This window comes from Rattus norvegicus, chromosome Y, assembly GCF_036323735.1.
Source record: "Rattus norvegicus strain BN/NHsdMcwi chromosome Y, GRCr8, whole genome shotgun sequence".
Classification (NCBI taxonomy): Eukaryota; Metazoa; Chordata; class Mammalia; order Rodentia; family Muridae; genus Rattus; species Rattus norvegicus.
Genome location: NC_086040.1, coordinates 262592 through 289991, shown reverse-complemented (window position 1 = coordinate 289991; position 27400 = coordinate 262592). Strand labels below are relative to the sequence as shown.

The 27400-nt window shown below is 40.6% G+C and overlaps 1 protein-coding gene and 1 pseudogene across 4 annotated transcripts in view; both read right to left on the bottom strand.

Moving 5' to 3' along the window:
* The window catches only part of LOC103694537 (mediator of RNA polymerase II transcription subunit 14-like), a 63098-nt gene extending 50269 nt beyond the window's left edge, over window positions 1-12829 (bottom strand). The window contains exons 1-2 of one of the 4 annotated variants that reach the window (XR_010061845.1): window positions 12307-12829; window positions 11864-12107 (exon numbers count right to left, since the gene is read on the bottom strand). The gene's annotated coding sequence lies outside the window, so the exon portion shown is untranslated. Of the gene's footprint in view, window positions 1-11863; window positions 12111-12196; window positions 12257-12306 lie in introns of those variants that run through there. The other 3 variants (XM_008773673.4, XM_008773674.4, XM_039100722.1) reach the window with 3 other exon arrangements.
* LOC120099635 (5S ribosomal RNA) lies at window positions 3279-3397 on the bottom strand (annotated as a pseudogene).
* Window positions 12830-27400: the final 14571 nt, after the last annotated feature.

Below are 27400 nucleotides of genomic sequence, written 5' to 3'. Positions count from 1 at the left end.
CTCAAAGAACAGGCTCCTGGTTTGGTTAATTCTCTGTAGAGTTCTTTTTGTTTCTACTTGGTTGATTTCAGCCCTGAGTTTGATTATTTCCTGGAGCCTACTCCTCTTGAGTGTATTTGCTTCTTTTTGTTCTAGAGCTTTTGTGCTGTCAAGCTGCTAGTATATGCTCTCCTTTGGAGGCACTCAAAGGTATGAGTTTTCCTCTTAGTACTGCTTTCATTGTGTTCCATAAGTTTGGGTACGTGTGCCTTCATTTTCACAAAAATTTAAAATGTCTTTAATTTCTTTCGTTGTTCCTTGACCAAGTTATCATTGAATAGAGCGCTGTTTACCTTCCATTTGTATGTGGACTTTCTGTTGTTTTTGTTGTTTTTATAGATTACCGTTAGTCCATGATTATCTGCTAGGATGCATGGGAATATTTCACTCTTCCTGTATCTGTTGAGGCCTTGTTTGTGACCAATTATATTGTCGCTTTTGGATAAGGTACCGTGAAGTGCTAAGAAGAAGAAGGAAAAAATATATATAAATAATTTTTTCATTTATGATGAAATGTTATATAAATATCTGTTAAATGCATTTGGTTCATAACTTCTGTTAGTTTCCTTATTTCTCTGTTTACTTTCTGTTTCCATGATCCAAAGATCAGAGTGGGTGTTGAAGTCTCCCACTATTTTTGTGTGAGGTGCAATGTTTGCTTTCAGCTTTAGTAAGGACTGTTTTATGAATGCAGGTGCCCATGCACTTGGAGCATAGATATTCAGGATTCAGAGTTCATCTTGATTAATTTTTCTATGGATGAATATGAAGTGTCCTTCCTTATCATTTTTGATAACTTTTTGTTGAAAGTCAATTTTATTTGATATTAGAATGGCTACCCCAGCTTCTTTCATGGGACCGTTTGGTTGGAAAACTGTTTTACACCCTTTTCCTCTGAGGTAGCGTCTATCTTTGTCCCTGAAGTGTTTTTCCTGTATGTAGCAAAATCCTAGGTCCTCTTTAGTTATCTAGTCTGTTAGTCTATGCCTTTTATTTGGGAACTGACTCCACTGATGTTCAGAGATATTAAGGAATAGTGATTGTTGCTTCCTGTTATTTTTGTGGTTCGAGGTGGAATTATGTTTGTGTGTCTCTTCTTCTGGTTTCTTTGCAAGGCAATTACTTTCTTGCTTTTTCTATGGTGTAGTTTCCCTCCTTGTGTTGGAGTTTTCCATCTATTATCCTTTGTAGGGCTGGATTTGTAGAAAGATATTGTGTAAATTTGGTTTTGTCGTGGAATATGTTGTTTTCTCCACTTATGTTAATGGAGTGTTTTGTCTGGGATGGCATTTGTGTTCTCTTAGGGTCTGTATGACATCTGTCCAGGATCTTCTGGCTTTCATACTCTCTGGTGAGAAGTCTGGTGTAATTCTGATAGGTCTGCCTTTATATGTTACTTGACCTTTTTCCCTTACTGCTTTTAATATTCTGCTATTTTAATATTACTGCTATTTAATAAATATTTAAAATATTTTAATATTTAATATTTTAATTTTAATACATTTGCTGTTTTGACTATTATGTGATGGGAGGACTTTCTCTTCTGGTCCAATCTATTTGGAGTTCTGTAGACTTCTTGTATGTTTATGGGCATCTCTTTCTTTAGCTCAGGGAAGTTTTCTTGTATAATTTTGTTGATGATATTTACTGGCCCTTTAAGTAGGGATTCTTCATTCTCTCCTATACTTATTATCCTTAGTTTTATCTTCTCATTGTGTGCTGCATTTCCTGAATGTTTTGGGTTAGGAGCTTTTGGGTTTTACATTTTTTTTTTTTTTTGAAGTTTGTCAATGTTTTCTATGGTTATTCTGCCCCTGAGATTCTCCCGTCTATCTCTTGTATTCTGTTGGTGATGCTCACATTTGTGACTCCTGGTCTCTTCCCTGGGTTTCTATCTTCAGGGTTGTCTCCCCTTGTGCATTCTTTGTTGTTTCTATTTCCATTTTTAAATCCTTGATGCTTTTGTTCAATTCCTTCACCTGTTTGGTTGTGATTTCCTGTAATTCTTTAAGGAATTTTTGTGTTTCCTCTTTAAGGGTTTCTACTTGTTTACCTGTGTTCTCCTGTATTTCTTTAAGGGAGTTAGTTACTTATATCCTTCTTAAAGTCCTCCATCATCATGAGGTGTGATTTCAAATCCTAATCTTGCTTTTCCAGTATTTGGTTATCCACTATTTGCTTTGGGGGATAACTGGGCTATGATGATGCCAAGTAGATTTAGTTTCTGTTGCTTAGGTTCCTGCACTTTTCTCTTAACATCTGGTTGTCCCTGGTGTTAGCTTGTCTTGCTGTCTCTGACAGTAGTTTGACAGTCCTGTAAGCCTGTGTGTCAGCACTCCTGGAGACCAGCTTTCTCACAGAGGGATCTAGGTATAGAGAGCTGTAGGACCTGGTCAGCTCCAGGCCCAGGCAGAAACTGGAAGGGTTCTATCCCAGTCTGCTCCTGGGTTGTTGTGTCCTGAGGCTCCATGCAGGTCCCTGGCAGCAGAAGTGGTGGTCTTACCTCTGCTTTCAAGTGAGTAAGTGAGCCTGGGGACTGGCTTTCCGACCTAGGCACAGGCAGAGACTGGAAGGATCCTCCTCTCCCTGACTGCTCCTAGGTTCCTGTGTACAGAGGGCTCTGGGGGATTCCTCTTGGACCGGGAATGTGAGCAGAAGTGGGGGTGTCCCCTGTGCTCTCAGGATTGTCTGCACCTCTGAGGGTCCAGCTCTCTCCCCCACAGGATTTTGGCATAGAGAAATGTGGGACCCAGTCAGATTTGGGTATAGGCAAAGAGCGGAAGAATCCTGTCCCAGATGGCTCCTGGGTTCGTGTGTCCTGTAGCCTCTAGGCAGGTCCCTCAGAGTATAAGTATTGGTCTTACCTCTGCTCTCAGGTGTATCAGCACTCTTCTAGGCCCATTGTTATTAAGAGAAAACTACTTAATTTCAAAGAGAGTTGTTTATTTTCTCTAAACAACTTTGCTAATTTATCAGGCTAATGCGTTTCTCTCCTTCACTGTCTAACAACCCCATGAAGATCTTAACTGTTTACTATTCTATTTTTATGGTGAAATGAAATACTTCACATTTCTATACTTTTTCTGATTTTTGACCTCTTTTCTATAAAATGTTGGTTTGTTGTTGGGTTTTGTTTTTGTTTTTGCTGTTCTTTATGTTTGAACAATATTTTACAAAGTATTAGTGTGTATAGGTGACTTATTAGGACATGTGTCTATCTGTACAATCTCCAGACTCCTGATCCACCTTCTCCGGTATTCCCAGGCGGTCTCCCATCCAAGTACTAACCAGGCCCGACCCTGCTTAGCTTCCGAGATCAGACGAGATCGGGCGCGTTCAGGGTGGTATGGCCGTAGACCTGATCCACCTTCTCAAGCACACTGTCTCATTTCTCTGAGACGGAGTTTCATTTTATACTTTAGACTTATATTAAACTTGCAATCTAAGTCAGCCTCCTGTGTTTTCTTATTCCTACCTAGAATATTTTAAGTGCTTAGTTTGATAATGTCTATGTATTTTGAGGTCTTTAGTATGTAACAGACTATGATAGTACTAGGTTTGGTGAAGGAGAAAGTTTGTTGTACATATGTGGGAGAGTATATCCAAAAGCAGGGACAGGAGAGAAGGTATAAAGTAGGTATGAAACCCAACCAAGCCACACGGGGAAAAGAGTAGAACACAGGAGAGTGCAGAGAATGTAACCAATTCCAACAGCTAGGAAGCACAAAGAGAACGGGACAAAATCCAGGTAACCAAATTTTTCAATTAGATATGGAAATGCAGTTGGAGAAGAGAAGCCCCAAGTCTATGGCTGGAGAATTTAGGTTAGGGGGCAGGTTATGCCAATCTGGAGAGCCATATATCAGGGGAAACTTGGTGGCCAGGTCTGCTTCTAAATATTAAATGGAAAACTAATCCATTCATTCCAAATTTAAAACCTTATTGTATTCCATAGCCCACTGGTACTTTAACCCATGGTATTAGCAGTTTTCTTCTACTACTTTATTTATTGTATGACTAATATGCATTTGTACCTAAGAAAAATGAAATGCTACAGTGGTTTCTTACGATACAGAGGGAAGTCACATGAAATTTGGGCAGTCACAGAGTAATTATTATACGGTGATGATCACACAGTTGCCATCTCATAGATGCCATCAAACATAGATTATCTTAATTAGCATAAGTCAATAGTCCTCCCTCAGATCATTACACAGTTATCATCAAAGTGTTGGCCATGATTTAGCAGTAATTACATCGTGGCCATCCCAAAGTGACCTCTATACACATATTCAACCCAGCATGGGAATCATTTGATAGTCATCATACAGTGTCTGTCATCATTCAGCCATCACAGAATGGCCATCAGAATTGACTATTATGAAATGTCCATTACATGGTGGCCATCACTCAGTGGTTATCTAATATTGGCCATCTGACAGTGACAATCATTGTTCCCAATATACGTACTATCTATCACCTTAGATTTCTATATGGTGACCATCATCCAATGATGAGCACTGAGGGATTATCACAGTCCGGACATAAGAAAGTGAGCAAATTACACCGACCATCCCACAGTAACAATCATATGACAGCCATCACTCAGTTGTCAACCCACAATCATCAGCATATAGTGACCACCAAACCCTGACTATCACAAAGTGTCCATCATACAGTGGATATCAATTGGTGGTTATCACAAAGTCTTCATCACTAACTTGTCTTCATACAGTGACCATAAGAGAGTTCCCATCACACGGTGTTCATAACAAAGGGACCACCATCAGTGTGCATTCCACCAAGAGACTATCACACATTGGCCATGATATAGGTCTATTAAACATATCTCGCCTTCCAGTATCCACTGTGCCCAGAGCTGGGGCTGTCCCACTGCTCTCAGACAAAAAAAAAAAAAAAAAAAAAAAAAAAAAAAAAAAAAAATCTGCTCTCAGAGAGTTGGTGTGCCAGAAGCACTCTACTTCCAAAGCCCAGAGCCCACGGCCCACAGGTGGGACCCCACCTACTCACCACTGACTGTCCAAGGATAGACACAACAAGAGAGCACATGGGACAGGAGGCTCAGGGCAATCTAGGACAGGACATTTCCAGTCTCCATCAGGATCCAGAGCTGGGGCTGTCCCATAGCTCTCTGACCCAAAACCTGCCGAGAGAGCTGGTATGCAAGGAATCCTCTCACTCCTAAGATCACAGCCTCCCAGGACAGGTTCCGCAAGACAAGCTCCAGTCAGACACAGCAAAGTCAACTAACATCAGAGATGACCAGATAGCAAGAGGCAAGGACAAGATCCCAACAGACAGAAACCAAGACTACTTGGCATCATCAGAGCCCAGTTTTCCCAAATACTGGATATCCAAACACACCAGAAAAGCAAGATTTGGATTTAAAATCACATCTCATGCTGATAATAGAGGACTTTAAGAGGACATAATAAGTCCCCTGAAGAAATACAGGACAACACAGGTAAACAAGTAGAATCACTTAAAGAGGCAACACAAAAATACCATAAAGAATTACAGGAAAACACATATACACAGGTGAAGGAAATGAACAAAACGATTCAGGATCTAAAAAGATGGAAATAGAAACAATGAGAGAAAACCCTGGAGACAGAAAACCTAGGAAAGAGATGAGGAGTCATAGACACAAACATTACCAACAGAATGCAAGAGATTGAAGAGAGAATTCCAGGGACAGAAGATAGCATACAAAACATTGACAAAATAGTCAAAGAAAATACAAAAAGCAAAAAGCTTCTAAACCAAAACATCCAGGAAATCCAGGACACAATGAGAAGATAGAACCTAAGGATAATAGGTATAGAAGAGAATGAAGAATCACAATTTAAGGGGCCAGTAAATATCTTCAACAAAATTATACAAGAAAACTTCCCTAACCTAAAGAAAGAGATGCCCATAAGATACAAGAAGCTTAGAGAACTTCAAAGACATTGGACCAGAAATAAAATTCCTCCAGTCACACAATAGTCAAAACACCAAACCCACAAATCAAAGAAAGAATATTAAAAGCAGTAAGGGAAAAAGGTCAAGTGACATACAAAGGCAGACCTATCAGAATCACACCAGACTTCTCACCAGAGACTATGAAAGACAGAAGATCCTGGACAGATGTCATACAGACCCTAAGAGAACACAAATGCCAGCCCAGCCTACTGTATCCACCAAAACTCTGAATTAACACAGATGGAAAAAACAAGATATTCCATGACAAAACCAAACTTACACAATATCTTTCTACAAATCCAGCACTACAAAGGAGAACAGACAGAAAACTCCAACACAAGGAAGAAAACTACACCCGAGAGAAGCAAAGAAGTAATCTTCCTGTAACAAATCCAAAAGAAGAGATACACAAACACAGTTCCACCTCTAACAACAAAAATGACAGGAAACAATCACCATTCCTTAAAAATCCCTTAACATCAATGGACTCAATTCCCCAATAAAAAGATCCAGACTAAAAGACTGAATACATAGAGAAGACCCAGCATTTTGCTGCATACAGGAAACACACCTCAGTGACAAAGACTGACATTACCTCAGAGTAAAAGGCTGGAAAACAATTTTCCAAACAAATGGTCCAAAGAAACAAGCTGGAGTAGCCATTCTAATATCGAACAAACTCGACTTTCAAATAAGTTATCAAAACAGATAAGGAAAGATGCTTTATACATCAAAGGAAAAATCTACCAGAGTGAACTCTCACTTGTTAACATCGATGCTCCAAATGCAAGTTCATAAAAGAAACTTTACTGAAGGCTATTAGCCCAAATGCTTGAATTACCCTAGATGCACAGAACACATGAAACTCAAGAAGGATGACCAAAATGCGGGTGCTTCACTCCTTCTTTAAGAGGGGAACAAGAATACCCTTGGCAGGGAATAGGGAGGCAAAGTTTAGAACAGAGGCAGAAGGAACACCCATTCAGAGCCTGCCCCACATGTGGCCCATATGTTGCTGGATGAAGGAAAAAGTGCAGACCGACAGGAGCCGGATGTAGATCGCTCCTGAGAGACACAGCCAGAATACAGCAAACACAGAAGCGAATGCCAGCAGCAAACCACTGAACTGAGAATAGGACCCCCGTTGAAGGAATCAGAGAAAGGACTGGAAGAGCTTGAAGGGGCTCGAGACCCCATATGAACAACAATGCCAAGCAACCAGAGCTTCCAGGGACTAAGCCACTACCTAAAGACTATACATGGACTGACCCTGGACTCTGACCTCATAGGTAGCAATGAATATCCTAGTAAGATCACCAGTGGAAGGGGAAGCCCTGGGTCCTGCTAAGACTGAACCCCCAGTGAACTAGACTATGGGGGGAGGGTGGCAATGGGGGGAGGATGGGGAGGGGAACACCAATAGAGAAGGGGAGGGGGGGTTAGGGGAATGTTGGCCTGGAAACCGGGAAGGGGAATAACAATCGAAATGTAAATAAGAAATACTCAAGTTAATAAAGATTAAAAAAAGAATTGAGCAGACAAAAAAAGTTTTTTTTAATAGAAATTTCTTTTAAAAAATTGAGAACCTATGGTCAGTGTGTACAGGTTAAGAATCACAACATACACAATCATATCTTTAATCAATATGGGGTGACTTTAGTTTTAATATCTAGTGTGTTTTGTCAAAGAACCAAACTCTGTATGATCTCTAGCTTCATGTCCATGGGGGACAGTTTCCATTCCTTACCCTCAGATCCACTTGTCTCTGGCCATATCTGCTGTGTTTCTTAGAAGCAACAAATAGAAAAGTCCTCTTTTTAAATCAAGCTGCTGGTTTTTACTGTTTGATTGGGGAATGGAGACCATTTTTAAAAGGCCTGTATTGGATCCTGTGGTTTTGCTGACATTTTACTCTGAGTTGTTTCCTAGTCTTTCTTTGCTTAGCTAGTGTTTTGGTTCTTTTTTTTTTTCCGGGGCTGGGGACTGAACCCAGGGCCTTACGCTTCCTAGGTAAGCGCTTAGCTAGTGTTTTGATGGCTTCAGTTTTTTTCTGAATGTGTTTATCTTCCTTTTCATCCAAAGGATCCATTCAAGTGTCTATTGTAGACCTTTAGCTTGTTTTAATTGTAGAAATGTTCTTCATTGCACTACGATAGATGGTTTTGCTGGATATAATAAAATGGTTGACATAAAAAAAAAAAAAGAAAGAAAGAAACTTTACTGAAGCTCAAAGCATACATTTCACTTCACACAATAATAGTAGGAGAGTTCAACACCACTCTCATCAATGAGCAGATCATGGAAACAGAAACTAAACAGAGACACAGGGAAATTAACAGAAGTTATCAACTAAATGGATTTAACATATATCCAAAGGACATTACATCCTAAAACAAAGGAATATACCTTCTTCTAAGAACCTCATGGTACCTTCTCAAAATTGACCATATCATTGGTAACAAAACAGACCTCAATAGTTAAAAGGAGACTGAAATAATTCTCGCATCCTATCAGATCAGCATGGACTAAAGCTGGTCTTCAAAATAACAAAAAAAGCAGAAAACCAATATACACATGGAAGCTGAACAATGCTCTATTCAATGACAACTTGGTCAAGGAAGAAATAAAGAAATTAAAGTCTCTTTGGAATTTAATGAAAATGAAGGCACAACACACCTAAATTTATGGAACACAATGAAAGCGGTGCTCAGAGGAAAACTCATAGCTCTGAGTGCCTCCAAAAAGAAACAGGAGAGACCATACATCAGCACACCTAAACAGACACCTAAAAGCTCTGGAACAAAAAGAAGCAAAAACACGCAAGAGGAGCAGAAGGCAGGAAATAAGCTCAGGGCTGAAATCAACCAAGCAGAAACAAAAAGTACTGTACCAAGAATCAGTAAACCAGGAGGTGGTTCTTTGAGAAAATCAACAAGATAGATAAACCCTTCTCTGGACTAGCTATAGGGCAGAGAGAAAGTATCCAAATTAACAAAATCAGAAATGAAAAGAGAGACATTGGAGGAGTTAGAGAAAGTATTGAAGGAACTAAAGGGGTTTGTGACCTCATAAGAACAAGAATACCAACCAACCAGAGCTCCCAGGGACCAAACCACCATCCAAAGACTACACATGAACAGACCCATGGCTCCAGCTGCATATGTAGCAGAGGATGGCCGTGTTGGGCACCGATAGAAGGAGAAGCCCTTGGTCCTGCCAAGGTTGGACCACCAGTGTAGGGGAATGTCAGGGCAGGGATAAGGGAAGGGGTGGGTGATTATGGAGAGGAAGAATGGAATACAGGATTTATGGGCAGGAAATCAGGAAAGGGGGTAACATTTGAAATGTAAATAAAGAACTATCCAACAAAAGAGAGAGAGAGAGAGAGAAAGAGAAAAGGGGTGGGGGGTTGAGAGTAGGGAGGAGAGAAAGGGCAGCATTTTCAACAAATGGTACTGGTTGACCTAGAGGTCTGCATGCAGAAGAATGCAAATCGATCCATTCTTATCTCCCTGTACGAAGCTCAAGTCCACGAGGATTGAAGACTGCCACATAAACCAGATACACTGAGAGTAACTGAAGAGCAAGTAGGGAAGAGCCTTGAACTCTTGGGCACTGGAGAAAATTTCCTTAACAAAACACCAATGGCTTATGCTCTAAGATCAAGAATCAACAAATGGGACCTCATAAAACTGCAAAGCTTCTGTAAGGCCAAGGACACCATCATTAGGACAGCAACCAACAGATTGGGAAAAGATCTTGACCAATCTTACAACAGATAGAGGGTTAGTATCCAAAATATACAAAGAACTCAAGAAGTTAGACTCCAGAGAGCCAAATAACCCTATAAAAAATGGGGTACAGAGGTAAACAAAGAATTCACAGCTGAGGAATATCGAATGTCTGAGAAGCACTAAAGAAATCATCCATTCAACATCCTTAGTTATCCGGGAAATGCAAATCAAAACAACCCTGAGATTCCACCTCACACCAGTCAGAATGGCTAAGATAAAATAAAAAGCTCAGGTGGCAGCAGATGCTGGCAAAAATTTTGGGACATAGGTACACTCCTGCATTCTTCATGGGATTGCTAGCTAAGACAACCACTCTGGAAATCAGTCTGGAGGTTCCTCAGAAAATTGGACATTGAACTGCCTGAGGACCCAGCTATACCTCTCTTGGGCATATACCCAAAAGATGCTCCAACATACAACAAAGACACGTGCTCCACTATGTTCATAGCAGCCTTATTTATAATAGCCAGAAGCTGGAAAGAACCCAGATGCCCTTCAACAGAGGAATGGATACAGAAAATGTGGTACATCTACACAATGGAGTACTACTCAGCTATCAAAAACAATGACTTCATGAAATTCGTAGGCAAATAGATGGAACTAGAAAACATCATCCTGAGTGACGTTTTAACCCAATCACAGAAAAACACACATGGTATGCACTCACCGATAAGAGGATATTAGCCCAAAAGCTTGGATACCCAAGATACAATTTACAGACTACATGAAGCTCAAGAAGAAGAGAGATAACAGTACTTCTTAGAAGGAGGGAAAAAATATGCCCACGATGAAATATGCAGTCACCAAACCCAGACACTATTGGGGGTGCCAAGACGTGCATATTTATAGGAGCTTAATATAGCTGTCTACTGAGAGGCTCTGCCAGAGCCTGACAAATACAGAGGTTGGCAGCCAATTGAGCACAGGGTCACCAATGGAGGAGTTAGAGAAAGAACTGAGGTATCTGAAGACAGTTGCAACCCCATAGGAAGAACAACAGTATCAACCAACCAGACACCCCAGAGCTCCCAGGGACTAAACCGCCAACTAAAGAGCATCATGGAGCAACCCATGGCTCCAGCCACATATGTAGACCATGGTCCTGTGAGGCATCAGTGGGAGGAGAAGCCCTTGTTCCTGTGAAGGTTTGATGCCCCAGTGTAGGGGAATGGGAGGTGGAAGGGAATGGGTGTGTGGGAGTAGGGGGGGCGGCAGCGGAGGGGTCCATCCTCATGGAATCTGGGGGTGGGAAAATATGACTGGGGCTTTCTGGAGTGGAAACCAGGAAAAGGGATAACATTTGCAATGAAAATAAAATATCCAGTAAAAGAAAATTTTAAAAATAGAATGAACAATGGTGTGAAAAGAGGAGAACGAAAGTATTTTTGTTCACCTTGGCTAGGCTTTTACTAAACTCAGGTCTCATAAGCTCTGGGCATCCCTTGGTCTCTGGTCAGGTGTGAAGACTGGGGAAAGGTAAAGGGTTGAGTAAAACTGAGGGAGAGTAAGGGGAACTGAGAACAGGCAGCAGTCCCTCACCTGCACATGGATTAAAGGCTGTTTGTTCTCCCCTTCAGGGAGGAAGAAATATAGCAGACTGCAAAGAAATGAGAAGGCTGGTATGAAGGAATGGTCGTCCTCTATGGTGACAGTCCCCAGAGTTAGTCACTTTGGTGTGGTGAGTTCATAAAGCACTGGAGTTCAACAGCAAGCTCTGGTCCTCAACTCCAATTCTCAGAGAGCAGAGGCAAGAGGAATGCAGAGTCAAGCAAGGCACCCAGCTCGTCCCCTAGTCCACCTTCTGGTTGCAAGTGAAGAAACAAGCTCTAGCATGGCTGCAGCTCCTCGGGAGGCCAGGCTGCAGCTCTGCAGACTGGAGCTCCTTGTCCTGACAGCTTTCCTGGTCTCATTCTACCACAGCTAGCTCTGGGCCCCCAGGAAGGGAGTGGGATACTAGCCGCCACCCCGCTCTCCAGCCTGACTGTCCAGGATCTCCCTGAACACTGGGCTGTAGATTTTCAGCCGGTCCCGCCCACCACACTAACCTTGGTAAAGCTCAAGCTGACACTGCCTCCACCTCCATTTCTTGGTCTCGGTAGGAGCGAATGGTAGCACCTCCACTTCAGGAGCACTCGAAAAGAAGCTGCTTGTCCCCAGCACCAGCATGCATTTTGTCTGGTGAGCTGGCTCGTGCTTGGTCTTCTTGTAGGACCAGGACTGCCGCTGGACTTCTGCTGGCCTCGGCAAAAGCAGGTACCTCAAAAGAGAAACCACAGTGGTCCCCGACCGCTGCTGGGGTGCAGAAAGAGAAGACAAACTCAGTGCTGCCTCACCTGGGGTAGCCACACAGCCCTTGCTCCGGCCCCACCAAGTTCTACCGGGCCACTCCTCTGCCGCCAGCTCCACTCACGCCATGCCCCATCCTTCCACCTCCCCAGCCCCCTCCTAGTTCCCTACGCAGCCAATATGGCGGATGCCAACACGTCACCTGTGCGGCGCCTGGAACCCACGGCCGCAGAGGCGCTGTGGAATCACACTCTCGTAAATGCAGGTTTCCCAGCCCCGAGTGGTGCTGGAGTGAAGTAGGGGTGGGGGGTGGAGGTAGGAGGTGAGGAGCGATGTGGCATGCAGGAAGCGCTACTCCCAGGGTCCGGAAGACTGGGAGGGGCGTTCTGCGCTGGGTAGGCGGGCAAACAGTCGGCAAGCAAAGAGCTGGTCCTGGCTAAACCTGACCACGCCACAGAGCATGCGCAGTGCTCCTTACGCATGCTCAGCAGGTCCTCCTAAGAGTACCTAACTGCGTGGCTGGCAGTAGGATTCCTAAATAGGATGCGGTAACTCAGGGACTCTGCAGAGACCTTCAGGAGTCCTAACTCTGCCCAAGGACCAGCTTACTGGGCCTAACAAAACACGAGTGTCTTACATACTGCGCCACGCCCATGTCAGTACCTAGTAACAAATACTACCAGGGCAGGATTTTAAGACTCAATCAAGTTAGCCATTTAGAAGCTAGAGGCAGCAGATAATGCATTTGAAAGGACTCAGTAGAACTGTGCTCCCCGCCTTCCCACTCTATTAGGTTTGTCTCACTCCAGATGCTCCTGAGGGTTGCCCTCACATTACTGACAAACTCACAATCTACTGCATGTGCCCAAACAAGTGCACCAACACGCACGCACAAACACACACACACACACACACACACAGACGCGCGGGCACACACACAAACACACGCGTGCGCACACATACACGCGTACACACACAAACACATACACGCGCGCACGCACACACACGCGCGCGCACACGCACACACACGCACGCACACAAACGCACACACACAAACACACAAATACGCGCGCGCGCGCACATACACGCGTACACACACAAACACACGCGCGCGCGCGCACACGCACACACACAAACACACACACAAGCACACAAACACGCGCGCGCGCATACTCGTGCACACACTCGCGCACATACTCGTGCACACACTCGCGCACACACACACATCCAGGCACACGCGCACACACATGCAGTGCACACACACACACAACACACACCAATATGCAACTCTAGCCATAGCAATTACTAAATGACTCCCGCGAGAATGTAAGATTTGCAGTGACAATAATGCTTCGGTAATCTTCACCTTGTGCTTTAAGCCTCTGCTAATCTTTGGCTCTAGTAATGTAACAGATAAATTAAGTTACACACTGAAAGGAGGATCTAAACCCTCAGCAAAACATTTTAATACTTAAATTAAAAAAAAAGTCATTCCACCTTTTGACACTTAGAGGCTTGAAAGTGAAAGATAGAGTTTTAAATAGCTCAAAACTCAGCAACAGGATCTGACTCAGGAAGACAGATTGTTAAAAATGCAGGAGAACTGGTTCAGAGACACTGACCCTCCTGCTTATCACCGGACTGAGTAAATGAGTAATGGGTTTTGTTCTGCCGCTGTGATGTTTGTTCAAGTCCCCTCTGTTCCCTCCAGCCATTGTGTCCTACGGAGAGTATTCCAGGAAACCCTACAGCCAAGCCTAACCAGATGTGTTTCAGATGCAGATGCCTCATCAACTCTGACAAACATTTACCCTAAAGGACAATCAGGATCTGTTCTCAGGAGAATGCTTGACCTTTCCCCTCATTCAAACCCTAGAGTCTTAAGAACAATTCTGTGACTTTGACACTTGTGACTTGTGACACTTTTGGTATTTCCTTTTGACATCCCCCCATCTCCTGGAGCTTGTGACTTCTTCCCTTAAAAAGTCCTTCTCCCGGGGTTGGAGGTTTAGCTCAGTGGTAGAGCGCTTGCCTAGCAAGCGCAAGGCCCTGGGTTGGGTCCCCAGCTCCAGAACAAAAAAAAAAAAGTACTTCTCCCAGTCATTCGGGGTCGACACCTCTGTTTCCTGCCTGGGATACGTTTCGGCCCGGAGATCTCCGTAATAGGTCTCTGTAATAAATCTCGCCTTTCCTTATTACATCCAAAATGGTCTCTCTGTGTCTGGGGTCTGCGATTTCCCAAGACTTGAGTAAAGGTCTCTCTTCGGGGATCTTTCAAAAGAAGTTGCTACAGTGGCAAAATTAGCTCAGTACCTTGGAGAGGTTTCTAACACACTACATATAATGCACCACTTCCTCTCTTCTACATCTACAGCTGTTGTGCTGTGTTACTGAAGAACAGTGAACTGTTCTTTCAATTTATGTCATCATCTGGTGTGGACAAAAACCAAAAAAGGCCACAGAGGTTGGCAGTGATTTCAAATAAGAATTGCCAATAATGCCCTCTAACTCTGTTTAAAATCCAAGGAAAAATAAGCTTTAGAAGTATGGTTCTGCAACAGTGAGACCTTTGAATGAGAACATGAGACTTTGAATTGTGAAAGTGTGTATGTGTGTGTATGTGTGTGTGTGTGTGTGTGTGTTTCAGTCACTCCCATTTAAGTGAATAAATTCATGCTTGGCAAAACTGAGTGTTATTAACTCCATACCATTGCGTTCTGAGTCTCACTTTTATATTACTTACCATCTCAGTTCAGAACTCTTCTTCCTCTTTTCAATATCATCTATTTTTCTCCTCCTGGATTATTCCCATCAGCAAAAACATAGTTTCTAACTTCTACCTACTATCATTTGATGCACTTTATACCTCCCTGTTAATTTAAGTATTTTTCTTCATTCGGCCTACAAAATAAATCTCTGTTCATTTTCCTCCTGCACCGTTGACTGCTTCTTGCCCACTTTGCTATATGTTCTTCTCTTTATAATTTTCAATCATTGGTACTTCAGTTCTCAGTCACTGGCATTTATCTTTCCTGGTTTTCTAGTTTTTCCTTATATACAGATCAATAATTTAAAACCGACCTGTATGCTACTGATGTCCAAAATTTCCTCTAGCTAGACTTTCTTGAAATCGAGAGGTGTACATCTTCAACCTGATCAATATATGTGCATAAATATCTAATATTTCATTCCAATTCAGATTACTCAAAATAACATAATTTCAAGCCAATAAATCTGTACCTTTGAGTTTTCATCAAGGTAATTCACGGACTCCACTTCTTGACAAGTTTGCTGCTCATACCTCACTATACTACATTCTGTTGGGAGCAAGGCCCTTAAAAACCCTCCATTATTGATGTTAATATTATAGTTAGAGTTTAGTATGACTGAGTTCATGGAAAATCCCCAGTCTGCTGCAGAAGACTAATACAAATCTGGTGGTCAATATGCGCAGTGATATGACAAAGTTTTGACCTTTCTGAGAAACCAACATCCTGTTGACATCAGCTGACCCCAAGAGTAGTGTGTCCCTGGCTTGTGTAGATGCTTCTCACTTCCCCATTCCTTCTGTTACCTCTGCTAGAGTATAAATTCAGCCTTGGGAAAAAATAAAAAGAATAAATTTGTCACCTTGATCAGACTCTTGTCTTGGCATCCTTCTTCGTGTCTCTTGTCCCCATTCCCTCCTAGGTGGTTCCCAACCTCCACTGACTGCCCTGTGGGCCGGGACAACATTCAATTTCCACCATCAAATAAATAAATAAATAAATAAATAAATAAATAAATAAATAAATAAATAAATTTACTTTCCCTCTATGTTTCTTCATTCATTATTCCCTAGTACATTGTTGTTTAAATCTCTCATATATACACACATATACATATATATTTCAATCCTGTGCTTTTAATAGACTCAATTTCGGGAGTGATAAGTATTTAGTCAATTATCGATATTGTTAATTTTGATCTGAGCTCTTGGAACTGCTTCAGATCAACACACAATATTTAAGAGAATTGACCATGTAGCTCCTTAACTGATATTTTGGAGTGTGTCAGTTATCTCTTGCATGTCACTCTGCTGATCAAAGTTCCTAAAAGATACTCCATCATCTCCATTGAAATGTTCAAATCTCTTACTCTGAATGTAAATGAAATTACTTCATGAAATTCTTTGTGACTGTAGTGTATCACATTTTGCAATGTAAGTAAAAATGCTTGAGTCCTCCCATGGAAAACTGAAATGCTTTTTATTTTTTACTATGGATGTTTGTTTATAATACTTCCAAATTCCAAATTTTGGCCTTCAGGTCTTTGTTGAGACAACATTATTATCTATAAATAATGTAAAATGATATAAAATAAGGCTATTTATGACTGTACAAAATATTATATTTAACAATAAATGATGTGAAATTTGCTGCTGAGTTACACATCACCATACTGATTCCTTATCAGAAAAGTTATGTGTAATTAGTAGGAAATGCAGGTAACTATAATTTACTAAACTATCTTAGAAGATTTTATTCATAAAAAAAAGTCAAAAGTAAGAACTCAAATAAAATACACCTCCAAAATACCACAAAACAAAGCAAAAACCTAAAGAAGATTATGCATGCATATCCACCGAGACATCTCTAGGAAACCTGGTAATGTGTGAACATCCCATAATTCTTCTTTCTTTCAAAGAAAGAGATCTTTCTATATTTAACTGCTATATTGAAACACAAGATTTAAGCTATCAGAGTCCCCACAAAGGACTAAAGCCAGCATGAATATTATTTATTCAGATTCATGAATTTTATTCTTTTGGCACTGACCATATATAGACATCACAATCCAAAAGCCTTTAGTTGCCTGAGCTACTGTTAAATGAACTGATTCACTATACATGATACACATTTCATGGAATATTGAAAACATGTTTATAAGACAGGCATGGAAGCTCACGCTCACTCCAGAACTAAGGAAGCTCAGGTAGTAGAACTGCCGTGAGTTTGAGTTCGGTCTTGGCTATAAACTGAAAAGTTACCTTAAAACTAACAAAATTTAAAGAAGAAGAAGGAAGAGGAGGAGGAAGAAGAGGAGGAGGAAGAGGAGGAGGAGGAGGAAGAGGAGGAGGAGGAGAAGGAGAAGAAGAAGAAGAAGAAGAAGAAGAAGAAGAAGAAGAAGAAGAAGAAGAAGAAGAAGAAGAAGAAGAAGAAGAAAGGATCATTTTCAAGAACTTAAAGTATGAATTTTTAAATACAGTGATAGTATTGAACACAATGCCAGTAGTATCATAGATTTAAATAGCTGTAGAATACACACGCACATGCACACGTGCACACACACATGCACACTCACAAGCAAACACTCATACACACACATGCACAAGCACGCACACATACAAATAGGATCAAATTTTAGACTTAACTTAGAATGTATTTCTTTTGTTATTATTGGATAGTTTTTATTTACATTTCAAATATTATCCCCCTTCCCAGTTTCCTATCCATAAACCCCCATCTATTACTCTTCCCCATTTTTGTATGAGGGTGTTCCCACAGCCAACAACCCACCCTTTCCTGAATCCCCGACCTGACATTCCCCTACACTGGAGGTCCAACCTTGGCAGGAGCAAGTGCTTCTCCTCCCATTGGTGCCCAACAAGGCTATTCCCTGCCACATATGCAGTTGGAGCCCTGGGTCAGTCCATGTGTAGTCTTTGGGTAATGTTTTAGTCCGTGGAAGCTCTGGTTGGCTGGCGTTGTTGTTTATATGGGGTTGCAAGCTCCTTCAACTCTTTCAATACTTCCTCTAATCCCCCCAAGGAAGTCCTATTCTCAGTTCAGTGGTTCAATATTGGAACATGCTTGATATTCTACTTATGGTAAGTGAGATTTCTAGTTTATGGAGAAGATTACGATGAAATTGATGATGTTAAATACAAAAACCACAAAATATTTTCAGATCAGTAATGTTGACTTATCTTTTTGTCTGCCATGATGCAATGTGGGAATAAATGTGACACCCGCAGCCCAATGACTGTTACTCAACAGATACATTTTCCTAATTTAATATTCAAAATCTATAAAGTCCTATTGCTTACTGCAAAGATTAACTGAATAGCTTGAACTCAGTGCACCACTATTTCTAGAAGCAAAGATGACACCTATAATAAGTCACATATGCCATTGGACAATGTTTCTAGCATTTATTTTGATTTAGAATCGTTCTCTAGACCACCGTAAGTCAAAAAGTTGTTCTTAAACTATAAAATAGCATGTGTGATTAAAGCCAATCAATAAATAAAGAGCTGGAAGGTATGGATATAAATGGGAACAATGAAATGAGCTATGGCAATTTTTCAAGTCTATTACTCTGTTTTCCCTGAAATACAAATGTTTTTCTTTTAACATCAACCAACTGATTGGTTTTGATTTTTATTTTTATGGTTTTTTTTTTGTTTCGGTTTTTTTTTCTTTTCTTTTTTTCGGAGCTGGGGACCGAACTCAGGGCCTTGCACTTGCTAGGGAAGCGCTCTACCACTGAGCTAAATCCCCACTCCCTGATTTTTATTTTAATGTTTTTGGTTCACAGAAAGGATCATTTCATCGCTTCTCGGCCTTTTGGCTAAGATCAAGTGTAGAAAGGATCATTTCACCATAGGGTATCTTTGAACTCCCTGTTGGGTATCTTTTTAACTTTTATATATTCATAAAACATGTCCCAAGAGAAGTGGTGACAAGGTCCATGAAGACTGCACCTGATAAACACACCTCTATTTCCTTACACCTTTAGAACAGGTAGCTCCATCCAGAGATTAAACCTACAAACAGAAACATTCATGATATCATAAAGAAATAAGAAAAGGAGTATTGAAGTTCACTATTAAGAAGCAGCACCCACTGGAAATTAGAATTAAACTGTACAAAGTAATGTCTTCATTATCAGATGTGTGAATCCAAATACTCTCTCGCCATATAGGGACAAATAAAAAAAATTGGAGATGATGGAAATATTCTCAAAATTTACAAATGCATTTCAAACCCATCTTACATTATTTTTCTGATTCTGTGAGATAATGCATTGCTAAAAGTCAGACTGAGTACTTCTGGTTACATTTTCTCTTCTGAAACAGTCGTATGAAATGTTTTAGATGATCATAAATAATTCCATACAATTTTACAGTTGTGAAGACCTCAAACACCAATGTGGTGTTAGCTTGGGCTCCATGATGAAAGCTTCTAAAAATGTTTAAGTATAAGAGCAAAGACCATACTTAAGGTTTGAGGACCTAAGTGATATAAATTTGAAAATGGCATGTAACTTCACTTCTATTTTTCACTATTTGCTATGAGATAGACGGGCTTCTTAGGTCACCACTACCAAAATCATGTCTTACTACACCAAAAACCTGCAGGCAAAAGTTATTTGTAGTGGGCCCTTAGTTTTATAAAATATTCAGCAAAATGTACTTCTTATTTTATCGGACATTGTTTTCTGTCATTGCTTTTACAAACGTATACTAGTACACTGGTTTTCTCTGGTTTTTATTATCAGTGATAATTCATTGATTAATAACCGCCCCCCTTTTTCCCCAGTATTTGCCAGGCTAGGATTGTAATTGTTCATGGATTCCCTCTTATTGAGAGGGCCTTAAGTCCAATTTTAGAATAGTTACCACCAAGCTATGCTTACCAACATTGAAATCTACAGGGTATACTGCCATGCTGATCATTGTTATGGTTCACATCCTCATTTGTGCACGTCAAAAAAATTATAATATTGCATAAAGAACCTCACAATGAAAAATCTTATTACAAACATTTTTCAACGAAATGCATTCATAATAAATCAATCAAAAAATTCCTGGCATTTTAGTGGTATATTGTTTAAATTCTCAACAAAGTAACCATCTTGAAATACCAGGACAGTTAGGCTAAATGAGAAAATATCCAAATTTGATTGGGTTGCAATAGTTCTGCTTTTTAAAAAATTTTTCTTGGTTATTTTATGTATTTACATTTCAACTGTTCATGGGTATCTCTTGAAGTTAGGGAAGTTTTCTTCTATAATTTTCTTGAAGATATTTACCGGCCCTTCACGTTGGTAATCTGCATTCCTTTCTATACTTATCATCCTTTCCTTAGGACTTCTCATTCTATCCTGGATTTCCTGGATATTTTGGGTTTGGAGCTTTTTGCTTTGTGTATTTTCTTTCACTATTGTGTCATTATTTTCTATAGAATCGTCTGCACCTGAGATCCTCTCTTCTATCTCTTGCATTCTGTTGGTGATGCTTGTATCTATGAGTTCTCATCTCTTTCCTAGGTTTTCTATCTCCAGGGCTGTTTATTGTTTCTATTTCCATTTGTATATCCTGAATGATTTTGTTCAGTTCCTTCACCTGTTTGTATTATGTTTCCCTGTAATACTTTATGGAGTTTTTGTGTTTTCTCTTTAAGGGCTTCTACTTTGTTTTCCTGTACTCAGTTTAGAGAGTTATTTATGCCCTTAAATTCCTCTCTCATTATCATGAGATGTGGTTTTAAATGCATGTCTTTCTTTTCTGGTGTGTTGGGATATCCAATATTTGCTGTGGTGAGAGAACTGGGTTCTGATGATGCCAAGTAGTCTTGGTTTCTGTTGCTTGGGTTCTTGCACTTGCCTTTCACCATCTGGTTATCTCTAATGTTAGTTGGTTTTGCTGTCTCCTACTGGAGCTTGTCCCTCCAGTGGGCGTATCAAGCTGTGATCTTAGGAATGAGAGGACTCCTTGCATACCAGCTCTCTCAGGGCAGGGTTTGGGTCAGGAAGCTGTGGGACAGCCCCAGCTCTGGGAGCAGATGGTGGGTCTCTCCTTGGTATAGTCAGTGGAATATAGGGTCCCACCTATGGACTGTAGGCTTATAAGGGAGAGTGCTCCTGGAAAACCAGCTCTTTGAAGACAGGTTTGGGTCTGAAGGACTGTGGGACAGCACTGGGTGCAGATGGAGACCAGAAGGGTCCTGTCCTAGGCCTCCCTATGGTTCTACTTTCTTAAACACATTGTTTTTTTGTGTACCACTTTATGAACCCTGTCATGTGTTTGAATTTCATTTAAATATGTTGCCTGTAATAACCTTTTAATATAAATAATTTTCAGTTATAGTCACAGCCAAAGAGTTTTTGTTTACATTCTTTAATATTATTCAGATTTCTCCCTTTATAATAGTAACATTCTTTTAGTGAAAACATGACTATATTCCTTTTGTTTAAAAAAAATCTGAGCTCAAAACTATATGACATGTTTAAAAAATTTGCTCCTGTTTGCTGAACTACAATTTTATTTATGTGTCAAACAAACATTTTATAAGCAAATATACTGGTAAATCCTGTTACACTACATTATAATTTTCAATTATTCTTCCTTCAAAAGGATATATGGCCAAACTTCTTTGAATTACTCTCACCAGGAGTGTATCATACCACTTTTACCTTGAGAAATGATTAAAACATAAAAACAAATTAATAAAAAAGGAGAGAGTATGCAGATACTCTTAAAAATGAGGATATTCTCCATGAGTCCAAGATACTAGCTTTTTTTTATTAGTCTTTATTCGTAGTAAAGGTGTAATTCATCTGCTTACAGAGAACATTGTGGAACATAAACCAACCTCACAGGGGAGAAAAAAAATTAAAAAAAAAATCTAGGAGCAGTTTATAGTAATGATACGTGTGGAAAATATCAAAGGTCAATAAAAGTAAGAGAAAGAGAAGGCAGGGACTAGTTAAGGGACATGCATGAAATTGTGGGCATGCTGTGCTAGATAGCTTTGTTTGTGGATTTCGGGTTTATTCCCGTCATCCTGATTGAATTACTTTTTTACTCAAATGACTAATATATATCATGCCTGTCTTTCCTTGTTAAAATGGTGAGGCTTCTGTGGACTGTACAAAAGCAAAACTAAACTGTGTTAATATTTATTCTAGGTAGTTAACAGAAAATTGTTTTACCTCAGATGAATATGTGTGTAATAACTTAACTGCCTCACAATTTCAAAATGTAAAATAGACAAGAGGATATATTTATTAAGTGAGGTTAAGACATAAAATTTTGAGAAATAATACAGCTATTATTACTTCAGGGCTTTAAATATGCATAGACTATTGAAATTATTTAAAAAAATTTTTTTATTAACTTGAGTATTTCTTATTTACATTTCGAGTGTTATTCCCCTTCCTGGTTTCCGGGCAAACATCCCCCTAATCCCTCCCTCCCCTTCCTTATGGGTGTTCCCCTCCCAACCCTCCCCCCATTGCCACCCTCCCCCCATAGACTAGTTCACTGGGGGTTCAGTCTTAGCAGGACCCAGGGCTTCCCCTTCCACTGGTGCTCTTACTAGGATATTCATTGCTACCTATGGGGTCAGAGTCCAGGGTCAGTCCATATATAGTCTTTAGGTAGTGGCTTAGTCCCTGGAAGCTCTGGTTGCTTGACATTGTTGTACTTTTGGGGTCTCGAGCACCTTCAAGCTCTTCCAGTCCTTTCTCTGATTCCTTCAATGGGGGTCCTATTCTCAGTTCAGTGGTTTTCAGCAGGACTTTTATACAGCAACAATAAGCAGTGTTAGAAATGTTTGTTAGTATTGGAGAATAAAATGCTGTGGCCCAGGCACATCCTGTGTTCAGTATCTTGTTAATATCCAGACCTCAAATTATGTCCAAGAGCTCATTTCTGCAAATACAGAAACAGTTAATTTTAGAGCCCTTATTTTAGGGACCCTTATCAGTTTGTAAGAGAAATACTAAGTGGTAGATATAAAACAGACACTGACCAACAAAAATGACTTTGTCACTCTTTTTGTGTAGGAATGCTCAGCCAAGCATCATTGTTTATAATAACCCTGGAACAAAATCCTAAAAAAAATTAACTGATGCCTTTTATCCATGAGGTAGGATGAAATACCAGGAATAATGTGTCCTTTTATCTTATTGCTGTAAACAGACACCATGACCAACACGAGTTTTATAAAGGACAACATTTAATTGGGGCTGACTTAATTTCCATTATCATGAAGGCAGAAGCATGGCAACATGAGTACAAGACGGAAGCATGCAACAAGGTAGGCATGGTACATGAGTAGCTGAGTTCTACATCTTCACTGGAAGCCAGGAACAGACTGAGCCTCCTCAGGCAGCTAGGAGGGTCTCCAAGCCCACCCCACAGTGACACACTACCTCTAAGAAGACCACACCTTCTAATAGTGCCACTCCAAGCATATGCAAACCATCACACCTTTTAATAAAATGTATTTTTAATCAAATCCCCCCAATTAATAAAAAAAAGTTTTGTGCTTTGAAATGTTGCATGCACCACTGTTTCTAAGTGGTAACTAGATTTCTTTTTGAAGTTGGTTAACCTTGACAGACAGCAGTGTGCCATGCCCTTTGCCAAGCTTTGTAAGGCTGTCATGAAATACGCTACTAGCTTATGAACCTACAGTTGACAAAAACAAACCTTTATTAATAACAATTTGCCAAGTGCTGGGAGAAGAAAGAGGTATTTTCATACTAATGATAATTATGATAGTAATTATGATTGTTCCATTAAATTGTATACTGGATATATTTTGTTCTTCATTGAAATTTATTTTGCATTAGCCTGCTGAGTAATCCATTTTAGCAATCCTGCATCCTATTTTACTAGTACTACCCTAAAACATATTATCTCCTTAAAACCATATCAGGTTGTAATGGAATTTTTGTAGGGTTTTTTACTTAAAGTTTTATAGAGGCAATAAATGATTTCCAACTAACAGACCTCTCTTTCAAAGTTCATTTCTCTTTGTGTTGTGTTTTTCCTCTTAAAGTGAATTATTTCTTCCCTCAAATAAGATTCTTATGAGAGGAATAATAGGGGTTTTGGAGTTCAAACAAGGGAGAACAAATAATGTTAAAGTTTACATCTGTGTAGAGTATGCATGCCTGGTACCTACAGAGACCAGAAAATTGTGTCAGGTCCTCTGGAACTGGAGTTAAATAGGTGGTTGGGACCTTCTGTGTGGGGGTGCTGAGAATCAAATTCAAGTCCTCTGAAAGAGGAACAAGTTCTCTTAACTACTCAGCTGTCTCTCCAGCTGTCATTTTGATTTTGAGACAGGATCTTGTTTTGGTGTCCTGGCCATCTTCAAAGTTGCAGCAATTCACTTGTTTTGTTCACTCAAATTCTGGGTTATAGGCATGTAATAGACTATAGGGATCCAAACACAAGATATTATACCTTTAAAGATAAGTAATCTTTCAAGCTATTAAAAGGCTTTTTTCTGCCCATGTCTCCATTGCTTGATGTTGTATCAATAATTCTTCTTAGCTTAATTTCTATAGATCACAGATCTAATACCTAGGGCACAGCTTTGAATGTCATTTAGATAAGTTTATTTATACAAGAAAAAAAATCCTTCTATTATGGGGTCATAATGTATTTGTATTCAGAACCTTGTCTTTTAGTCTGTCACTAATCACATAGGATCAGCAGGCAATATAGTCAATCTGACATATTCAATCAAAAAATGCTGAGAAGACTGTCTTATATAGTCGCTTCTACTACATACCTCTGTGGGAAGTTTATTAGTTGCTATTCATTAGGGATAGTTTGTGATAATGCTGTCATCCCTAACAAAAGATAGAGGTACCTAGCAGACATTCGTTCATAAGATGATATTTGCTTAATTGACTTCATTCTTTACAATATTTGAATGAATAGCCAGGATGCTGACTATTGGGGGAGTTAGTGATTTAAATTGAAGACATATAAATAAAGAACCTCTAATAATTCCTGATAGAATCATTATAGTAGATGACAGTTAGTGACCAGTGGGCAATGTCATGCTGGATCAACAAGGTGTATAAAGCTTGATAACTAAGTTGAGTAACTGTTTAGATTAATTATAATAGGAGTTAAGATTTGAGGGTGTAGGGTCTATGATATGGCTTAGCAGTTAAAAGCATGTACTATTGTAGAAGATTGGAATTTGGCTCCAAAACCTACATTGAATTGATCATAATTGGCTAGGATCCAGCTGTAGAAAATCTGATAAACTCTTCATAGCTCGGTGAGCACCTGTACGCACATGTAGGTATTTCTGCGCATATACACATAATGTATAACAATTACGTGGCTAGAGAGATGGCTCAGTACTTAAGAGCACTTGTTCTTGTAGAGGGTCTAGATTCAGTTCCTAGCACCCACATGGTGGCTCACAGTTATCTGTAACTCTAGTTTCAGGGTATCTAACACTTTCTAGCTAAACTTATGCATACCACATGTATACAAAAGTAACCCCAAAAATTCTACCAGAGAGCTCCTTCAGCTGAAAACATCTGTAGCAAAGTGGCTGGCTATAAAATCAACTCTAAAAAGAATCAGTAGCCTTACTCTACTACAATGATGAAAGGTCTGAGAAAGAAATTAGGGAAACAACACTCTTCACAATAGTGAAAAGTAATATAAAATATCTGGGTGTGTCTCTAACTGAACATGTGGCAGATCTCTATAACAAGAACTTCAAGTCTGAAGAAAGAAACTGAAGAAGATCTCAGAAGATGGAAAGATTTCTTATGCTCATGGAATGGCAGAATTAATATAGTAAAAATGGTCATCTTACTGAATGCAATCTACAGATTCAATGCAATCCCCAACAAAATTTTAACTCAATTCTTCATAGGTTTAGAAGAAGCAATTCTCAAATTCATTTGGAATAACATAAAAGTCATGATAGTGAAAAATATCCTCAACAATAAAAAAAAAAAAAAAAAAGAAAAAAGAAAAAAAAACTTCTGTGGGAATCACCAACCTGACCTCAAACTGTATTACAGAACAATAGTGATTGAAAATTGTGTGGTATTGGCACAGAGACAGGCAGGTAGATCAATGGAGTCTTCAGTTCTAATTGAAGACTCAGAAATGAACCCACACACCTATGGGCACTTGATTTTTGACAAAGGAGCTAAAACCATCAAATGGAAGAAAGAAAGCATTTTCAACAAATGGTGCTGGTTCAACTGCAGGTCAGCACATAGAGGAATGCAAATCGATCCATTCTTATCATGCTAAGACTAAACCAGGAATTAAACCACTATCCAAAATGAACACATGGACAGACCCATGGCTCCAGCTGCATATGTAGCAGAGAATGACCTTGTTGGGCACTAATGGGAGGAGAAGCCCTTGGGCCTGCCAAGCCTGGACACACCAGTGTAGGGGAATGTCAGGGAGGGGAGGCAGGAAGGAGCGTGTGGTTTTGGAATGGGAAAACCCTCATAGAAGAAGGGGAAGGGCGAAAGGGAGAGAGGGCATATGGATGGAAAACCAAGAAAGGGAATAACATTGAAATGTAAATTTAAAAATCAAAAAAAAACCCCAATAAAATAAAAGTGCAAAACTTCTGCAAGACACTATTAGTAGGACAGAAGGAGAAAAACCCTCATGACCCCTGGTTGCTGCCGCCGCAGAGCGCCCGTGGGCAGCACCCCACGAGCAAACTTGAGCCTCGGGACCACAGGTAAGACCAACTTTTCTGCTGCAAGAGACCTGCCTGGTGAACTCTGGGCACACAGAGGCAGAATTCCTCTAGGACCGGGCACGTCCTGTGTTTACCAGGAGTCCCACACCCGCGGACCCCGGCCCGCAGCAGCTCTCTGCTCCCAGACCCCGAGGGAGAGAGACCCAACCGCCTGATCAGGTGGGCACTCCTGAGGCTGCAGAGCGGAGGAGACCACCAACACTGCTCACCCCTGCCTACATCCCTGGCCCAAGAGGAAACTGTATAAGGCCTCTGGGTTCCCGTGGGGGAGGGCCCAGGAGCGGCAGGACCGCTGCGCCTGAGACACGCCGGAACCTGAAGGAAACAGACCGGATAAACAGTTCTCTGCACCCAAATCCCGTGGGAGGGAGAGCTAAACCTTCAGAGAGGCAGACACGCCTGGGAAACCAGAAGAGACTGCACTCTGCACACATCTCTGACTCCAGAGGAAAACACCAAACGCCATCTGGAACCCTGGTGCACTGAGGCTCCCGGAAACAGCGGCGCAGATCTGCCTGGTTGCTGCCGCCGCAGAGAGCTCATGGGCAGCACCCCGCGAGCAAACTTGAGCCTCGGGACCACAGGTAAGACCAACGTTTCTGCTGCAAGTGACGTGCCTGGTGAACTCAAGACACAGGCCCACAGGAACAGCTTAAGACCTGTAGAGAGGAAAAACTACACGCCCGAAAGCAGAACACTCTGTCCCCATAACTGACTGAAAGAGAGGAAAACAGGTCTACAGCACTCCTG